Raw genomic sequence first — 8,742 nt, 5'->3', positions numbered from 1 at the left:
AATGCAAGAAGTGTAGTAGGTAAGGCAGATGAACTTAGGGCTTGGATTAGTACCTGGGAGTATGATGTTATAGCTATTACTGAGACTTGGTTGAGGGAAGGGCATAATTGGCAACTAAATATCCCAGGATATCGATGCTTCAGGCGGGATAGAGAGGGAGGTAAAAGGGGTGGAGGAGTTGCATTACTGGTCAAAGAGGATATCACAGCTGTGCTGAAGGAGGGCACTATGGAGGACTCGAGCAGTGAGGCAATATGGACAGAACTCAGAAATAGGAAGGGTGCGGTAACAATGTTGGGGCTGTACTACAGGCCTCCCAACAGCGAGCGTGAGATAGAGGTACAAATATGTAAACAGATTATGGAAAGATGTAGGAGCAACAGGGTGGTGGTGATAGGAGATTTTAATTTTCCCAACATTGACTGGGATTCGCTTAGTGTTAGAGGTCCAGATGGAGCAGAATTTGTAAGGAGCATACAGGAGGGTTTTCTAGAGCAGTATGTAAATAGTCCAACTCGGGAAGGGGGCATACTGGACCTGGTGTTGGGGAATGAGCCCGACCAGGTTGTTGAAGTTTCAGTAGGGGACTACTTTGGGAATAGTGATCACAATTCCGTAAGCTTTAAAATAGTCATGGACAAAGACGAGAGTGGTCCTAAAGGAAGAGTGCTAAATTGGGGGAAGGCCAACTATACCAAAATTCGGCAGGAGCTGGGAAATGTAGATTGGGAGCAGCTGTCTGAAGGTAAATCCACATGTGATATGTGGGAGGCTTTTAAAGAGAGCTTGATTCGCGTGCAGGAGAGACATGTTCCTGTGAAAATGAGGGATAGAAATGGCAAGATTAGGGAACCATGGATGACAGGTGAAATTGTGAGACTAGCTAAGAGGAAAAAGGAAGCGTACATAAGGTGTAGGCGGCTGATGAAAGACGAAGCTTTGAAAGAATATCGGGAATGTAGGACCAATCTGAAACGAGGAATTAAGAGGGCTAAAAGGGGTCATGAAATAGCTTTAGCAAACAGGGTTAAGGAAAATCCCAAAGCCTTTTATTCATATATAAGGAGAAAGAGGGTAACTAGAGAAAGGATTGGCCCACTCAAGGACAAAGGAGGAATGTTATGCTTGGACTCAGAGAAAATGGGTGAGATTCTAAACGAGTACTTTCCATCGGTATTCATCGAGGAGAGGGACATGACGGATGTTGAGGTTAGGAACAGATGTTTGATTACTCTAGGTCAAGTCGGCATAAGGAGGGAGGAAGTGTTGGGTATTCTAAAGGGCATTAAGGTGGACAAGTCCCCAGGTCCGGATAGGATCTATCCCAGGTGACTGAGGGAAGCGAAAGAGGAAATAGCTGGGGCCTTAACAGATATCTTTGCAGCATCCTTAAACACGGGTGAGGTCCCGGAGGACTGGAGAATTGCTAATGTTGTCCCCTTGTTTAAGAAGGGTAGCAGGGATAATCCAGGTAATTATAGACCGGTGAGCCTGACGTCAGTGGTAGGGAAGCTGCTGGAGAAGATACTGAGGGATAGGATCTATTCCCATTTGGAAGAAAATGGGCTCAACAGTGATAGGCAACATGGTTTTGTGCAGGGAAGGTCATGTCTTACCAACTTAATAGAATTCTTTGAGGAAGTGACAAAGTTGATTGATGAGGGAAGGGCTGTCGATGTCATATACATGGACTTCAGTCAGGCGTTTGATAAGGTTCCCCATGGCAGGCTGATGGAGAAAGTGAAGGCGCTTGTGGTCCAAGGTGTACTAGCTAGATGGATAAAGAACTGGCTGTGCCACAGGAGACAGAGAGTAGCAGTAGAAGGGAGTTTCTCAAAATGGAGACGTGTGACCAGTGGTGTTCCACAGGGATCCGTGCTGGGACCACTGTTGTTTGTGATATACATTAATGATTTGGAGGAAAGTATAGGTGGACTGATTAGCAAGTTTGCAGACGACACTAAGATTGGTGGAGTAGCAGATTGTGAAGGGGACTGTCAGAGAATACAGCAGAATATAGATAGATTGGAGAGATGAGCAGAGAAATGGCAGATGGAGTTCAATCAGGGCAAATGCGAGGTGATGCATTTTGGAAGATCCAATTCAAGAGTGAACTATACAGTAAATGGAAAAGTCCTGGGGAAAATTGATGTCCAGAGAGATTTGGGTGTTCAGGTCCACTGTTCCCTGAAGGTGGCAACGCAGGTAAATAGAGTGGTCAAGAAGGCATACGGCATGCTTTCCTTCATCGGACGGGGCATTGAGTACAAGAGTTAGCAGGTCATGTTACAGTTGTATAGGACTTTGGTTCGGCCACATTTGGAATACTGCGTCCAGTTCTGGTCGCCACATTATCAAAAGGATGTGGATGCTTTGGAGAGGGTGCAGAGGAGGTTCACCAGGATGTTGCCTGGTATGGAGGGCGCTAGCTATGAAGAGAGGTTGAGCAGATTAGGATTATTTTCATTAGAAAGACGGAGGTTGAGGGGGGACCTGATTGAGGTGTACAAAATCATGAGAGGTATAGACAGGGTGGATAGCAAGAGGCTTTTTCCCAGAGTGGGGGTTTCAATTACTAGAGGACACGAGTTCAAAGTGAAAGGGGAAAAGTTTAGGGGGGATATGCGTGGAAAGTTCTTTACGCAGAGGGTGGTGGGCACCTGGAACGCATTGCCAGCGGAGGTGGTAGATGCGGGCACGATGGAGTCTTTTAAGATGTATCTAGACAGATACATGAATGGGCAGGAAGAAAAGAGATACAGAACCTTAGAAAATAGGCGCCATGTTTAGAGAGAGGATCTGGATCGGCGCAGGCTTGGAGGGCCGAAGGGCCTGTTCCTGTGCTGTAATTATCTTTGTTCTTTTTTGTTCTTTATCTATATGGACTTTAGTAAAGCCTTTGATAAGGTCCCGCCTGGCAGACTTTTACAAAAGGCACTGGAGTTAGCATTCTGAAACTCCGCTCTCCACTCATGTCACTCACCCCTGTTCATATTCAGACCTAAATATTGGAGTAGAAACAAAATACCAAACCAATGTAAAACTGTTTTTTTCTTCAATATGAGAATGTTGAAACCACTCAGCAGGTGTGCGAGCATTTCTACAGAGAGAAACAAAATTAACGTTTCAGACTGAGGGGCTTTCATCAGAGCTTGAAGGTCTTAGCGATTAAAAGTTTAAAGCAATATTAGAGCCAGTGAAGTGTGGATTACAGGGGTATGAAAGAACAAAGGGGATAATTTGTGATGGGGTGGGTGACAGGAGTGATTCAATGACAAATTTTATAGGCGTGCATGGAGAATGGGACAATAAAAATGATGATGTGTCCAGAGGAGGTGTAAATAGTTACAGCAGAGCAACAGAGGGAAAGGGGAGCATGGAACATCTGGCAAAGAGGAGAAGGCTCCAGTGGCCTGGAAAAGTGTCATATAATTGGGATTAGATCCCGTTGGTGTGGACCTGGCTGCCAGCCGTGCAACATCAGGGACCACATTCCAAACACCAGCCTACGCCTCCTCCACGCCCAGTGATTCTGATGTAGGTTCTGCATATTCTGCACTTGTATGGTAAGGTGCTCTGGGAAAAGGAGCGCATGTTGGGGGTAACTAAGAGTGGTGCAGAATCTAAAGTTTTTGCTAGATGTAGATGGACGCAAGTTGAGTATGAATTGTCTCAATGTTTCCACCCCAATGTTTCCACCCTCATCTACCTTACCACAGGGTTCCTGCAGAGTGTTCAGGATCAGGAATATGTGGGGGCTTTCATTCCCAGACTAAAGCCAGAGCATAAGGGAGGAGTTCCAGCAGGAATGCCGAAATTATTAAACAAAATCAAACAATTGCATTTGGTGCGGTGCACCCATAGTGCTGTTGAGCACGGATTTCCATATTTTGATTCAGTGACAGTGAAGGAACTGCGATATAGTTCCAAGTCAGGATAGTGTGTGGATTGGAAGGCAACATGTAGATGTTGGTGTTCCTAAGCATCTGCTGCCATAGCCCTTCTGGGTGGTAGAGGTCGCAGGTTTGGAAGGTGCTGGCGAAGGAACTCGGATAAGTTGCTGTACTGCATCTTGCATATGGCATACACTGTTGCCACTGCTTGTCAGTGGTGAAGGCAATTAATGTTAAATGTGGTGAATATGCTGCACATCAAGTGGGCTGTTTTGTCCTGACTGGTGTCGAGTTTCTTGAGTGTCATTGGAGCTGCACCCATCCAGGGAAGTGCAGAATGTTCCATCACACTCCGGACTTGTGCATTATAGATGGTGGGCGGGCTTTGTGGAGTCAGGAGTTTGGTTACTCGCCGCAGAATTCCCAGCCTCTGACCTGCTCTTGTCGCCATCGTACTTATATATCAGCTCCAGTTAAGTTTTTGGTCAATGGTAACCCAGGCTGTTGATAGAGAGGGACTTAGCGACGGTAATGTCATTTAATGTTGTGACGACCGAGGTGGAGTGAGTGCTCTGTTCATTCTAGTCCCGCTTCTCCACAGGTCACAACATATATTTTAACATTTTCCACTTGCTGATATGGTCAAACTTATGCTCTATTGTGCCCAGGGTAGAAAAAAGTATCCAGGCTGCTTTAACGAACAACAACATTATCAGTTCAGCATCGAACAAGTCTGAATACGTAATGAAAAGAGCAGCAACACACAGATTTTAAATGTTAAAGTTCCCTTTTTAACATAGCTCACACACACATACTCACACACACACACACGCACACACACACACACATACATAAACCCTTAACTGGAAACTTGAATTGGAACTGTTTTAGTTTAGCGCTCTGTTGTGGACAAAAAAGCACTTGCACTGATTACTTGTTCATTTTTGATGAAAGCAGCAGATGAAAAACGTTGTTCCAAAACTGGTATACCGTCTAATCAACGACTATGCATAGACAGGTCACTAGGATCTTTTACAACATTGCTCTTCTAAAACAGGAGATGAGATGAATTGGTGAGTTGATGTTAAGAGGGAAGTTGAGATGGAAATTTTGAAAGACATGAGGACAGATAAGTCCCCCGGGCCAGATGGCATATACCCAAGGATGTTAAGGGAAGCGAGGGAAGAGATTGCCGCGCCTTTGGCGATGATATTTGCGTCCTCTCTGTCCACTGGAGTAGTACCAGAAGATTGGAGGGTGGCAAATGTTATTCCTTTGTTGAAGAAAGGGAATAGGGATAACCCTGGGAATTATAGACAATTCAGTCTTACGTCGGTAGTGGGAAAATTATTGGAGAGGAATCAGAGGGACAGGATTTATGACTACTTGGAAAAGCATAGTTTGATTAGAGACAGTCAGCATGGCTTTGTGAGGGGCAGGTCATGCCTCACAAGCCTTCTTTAATTCTTTGAAGATTTGACAAAATACATTGATGAAGGAAGAGCAGTGGATGTGATGTATATGGATTGTAGCAAGGCGTTTGATAAGGTTCCCCATGGTAGGCTCATTCAGAAATTAAGGAGGCATGGGATACAGGGAAAGTTGGCTGTCTGGATAAAGAATTGGCTGGCCCATAGATAACAGAGAGTGGTAGTAGATGGAAAGTATTCAGCTAGGAGCTCGGTGACCAATGGTGTTCTGCAGGGATCTGTTCTGGGACCTCTGCTCTTTGTGATTTTTATAAATGACTTGGATGAGGAAGTGGAAGGCTGGGTTAGCAAGTTTGCCGATGACACGAAGGTTGCTGGAGTTGTGGATAGTGTGGAAGGCTGTTGTAGGTTGCAACGGAACATCGACAGGAAGCAGAGCTGGGCTGAGAAGTGGCAGATGGTGTTCAATGTGGAAAAGTGTGAAGTGATTCATTTTGGAAGGTCGAATTTGAATGCGGAATGCAGGCTTAAAGACAGGATTCTTGGCAGTGTGGAGGAACAGAGGGATCTTGGGGTCCATATCCATAGATCGCTCAAAGTTGCCACCCAAGTTGATAGGGTTGTGAAGAAGGCGTATGGTGTGTTGGCTTTCATTAACAGGGGGATTGACTTTAAGAACTGCAAGGTTATGCTGCATCTCTATAAAGCCCTGGTTAGACCAGACTTGGAATATTGTGTCCAGATCTGGTCGCCTCATTATAGGAAGGATGTGGAAGCTTTAGAGAGGGTGCAGAGGAGATTTACCAGGATGCTGCCTGGACTGGAGGGCATGTCTTACGAAGAAAGTTTGAGGGTGCTAGGGCTTTTCTCATTGGAACGAAGAAGGATGCGAGGTGACTTGATAGAGGGGTACAAGATGACGAGAGGCATGGATAGAGTGGATAACCAGAGACTTTTCCCCAGGGCGGGAAGGGCTATAACCGGGGGCTTAATTTTAAGGTGATTGAAGGAAGGATTCAGGGAGATGTCAGAGGTAGATTCTTTCCACAGAGAGTGGTGGGTACGTGGAATGCACTGCCAGCGGTGGTAGTAGAAGCAGATACATTTGGGACATTTAAGCGACTCATGGATAGGTACATGGATGATCGTAGAATGAAGGGTGCGTCGGTAGTTTGATCTTCGAGTAGGTTAAAGGTTCGACACAACATCGTGCGCCGAAGGGCCTGTACTGTGCTGTAGTGTTCTATGTTCTATGTTCTATGAAATAGTGGACATTTTAGCGTGTTTTAACATGTGCTGGAAAGAGAGCTGGGTTGCAGTCTTCACTCCTTCCTTCAGTTCTTCTTCAGGTTAACTTTATCAGCCACGGACTCTGTCATGGGAGTGTTTATTTTTCTCTCTTTTAAAAAGTAAGGGTGTCTGTTTGGTTGTGAGGCAGAGAACAGTTTCTATGTTCGCTGGGAACAGTGTGTCTGAGGTGTAAGCATGTTCCTCGTCAACAGCAAGAGAGAGAGTTCACATGTCACATTATATCAGGTTGACTATGTGTAAATACTGGCTAGAACCAGTTTTATCTGGAAGACCAGCGAAGCATGCTCTTCCTCTCTCAGAAGAAGATTTACTTTGGCCTGCAAGCTGTGTTTCGCCTCAGGAAGAAGAGACCCATGGAGAGGAATCTTTGCATTGCTGGAGATCGCAGATTCCTTGACTCAGGAGTGACTTTCCGTTGCCTTTGGCGTTTCTAGGAGTTCTGCAGTTCTTGGGAAAGTTTTTTTTGATAGATGGCTTATTTCAAAATTTGAATCGAGCTGCTGCTATTCTGCTTGTTGAAAGATCTGTGTGAGGCCTGCTGCAGCTGAAGTGTCAAGAACGCCTATCCATTACAGACTGTTCATAAAACTCGCCTTGGGACTTCAAGTGGCATCTGACGATTCGACTCTGGCACTGCACCAGAAAATAACGCCAGAACTTGCAACAAAGTCATTTTATTATTCCTAAGAAAAAGCTCAAATTTAAACCTGGTTAACTGTGGCTTTTTTGAATATATGTATGTGTGCATGAGTCATAAGAGGAATAAAATATTTAATGGATTTTCAGACATATATTTATCTCAACATTGTTTAAAATTTGGCTTTGTTGTTTGAAAGGTACCTTGTTTGATGTGTTTTATTCTGGAGAATTAATAAAGAGTTTAATATGGCTAATGTCCAGTAGGTGGGAAACTTTAACAAAATGCTGCAATCTGTGGACTAATTTGACTAAATTGACAGTTCATTACTCCCGCCTCGGTCATAACAACTCTGAAAGGCAAAACACACTGTGACTGCTATGAGAAAAAGCTTGTGAGTTTTCTCTCTCTCAGGTGCGTACTGCGGCTCCCGGGTTTGCCAAATCAAGGGGCACTACTGACCTTTATGCTCCCAGTTTTCCATGTTGCCAAGGTTTCTGCCCTATTTTTGAATTGAGTCATGTGACAACCAGTGAATATTGGAGCCAAATTAGTGATTTCAGAGCCCTCTTGAAAATAAAACGGATCCAATATTTATTCAGTTTAACTATGTGTCCTTCAAAACATTTTTTCACAATAAAAAGCAGAATCATTCCAATGCCATGGGAAGATATTTCAACTTTCTCTTATTGGAGGCCATCATTGCTTGGTCATTGTTTGGTGCAAACGTTTCTTGCCACTTATCAGGCCAAACCTAAATAGCGTCCAGGTTTTACTTCAGATGACACAGAGTACTTCAGTACCTGAAGAGTTGAAAATGTTACAAGTGTCTCTCCTGACATGGATACACCTCAGTGAATTAAAGGTGGGAACTGGTACAGGTTTCATGCCTACAGACTCTGAAGCATAGATGAGATCTGGTGGGTCAAACCTTTATGAATTACAGAAGTGGACGATTCAATAACCGGAGCTCAATACACATAGATAATAAAATTCAGAATTGATGACCAAAGATTCTCAGGAACTTTTTTTTTCGGGGTAAGTTATTAATCAGCACTGAAACAAACAAAGTGTTTATGGTAACTGTGCTCAGAGTAAGATAAACTATCCAGAGGATTAGAATATTGTAGCAGTGCTGTCCTGCTGTTCAACTGTCAGTAAATAGTTGATGTCTGTTTGTTTTGGAGCAGTTCAATGGGAAGCATAATAATTTTAATACATGTCAATCTTTACACTAATTACCAAACATCATCATAAACTCGTTTAAAGAAATTGCATTGTTAAAATACTGATGTATATTCATAGAAGAGGGAGATCACGTAGCTGAAACAATCATTTCAATAAAAAACAAAGATGTAACATTTTATGCAGTACAATACTGTAGTGACAGACACTCCCAATAACACATGATCACTCGGGTCAGGTGTTTCACTCCGGTTAGTCACCCAGACAGGCAGTGAGAATTTGCAGT

The sequence above is a fragment of the Heterodontus francisci genome, chromosome 21 (assembly GCF_036365525.1).
Source record: "Heterodontus francisci isolate sHetFra1 chromosome 21, sHetFra1.hap1, whole genome shotgun sequence".
NCBI classification, from domain to species: domain Eukaryota; kingdom Metazoa; phylum Chordata; class Chondrichthyes; order Heterodontiformes; family Heterodontidae; genus Heterodontus; species Heterodontus francisci.
Note: the sequence above shows the minus strand (reverse complement) of the source record.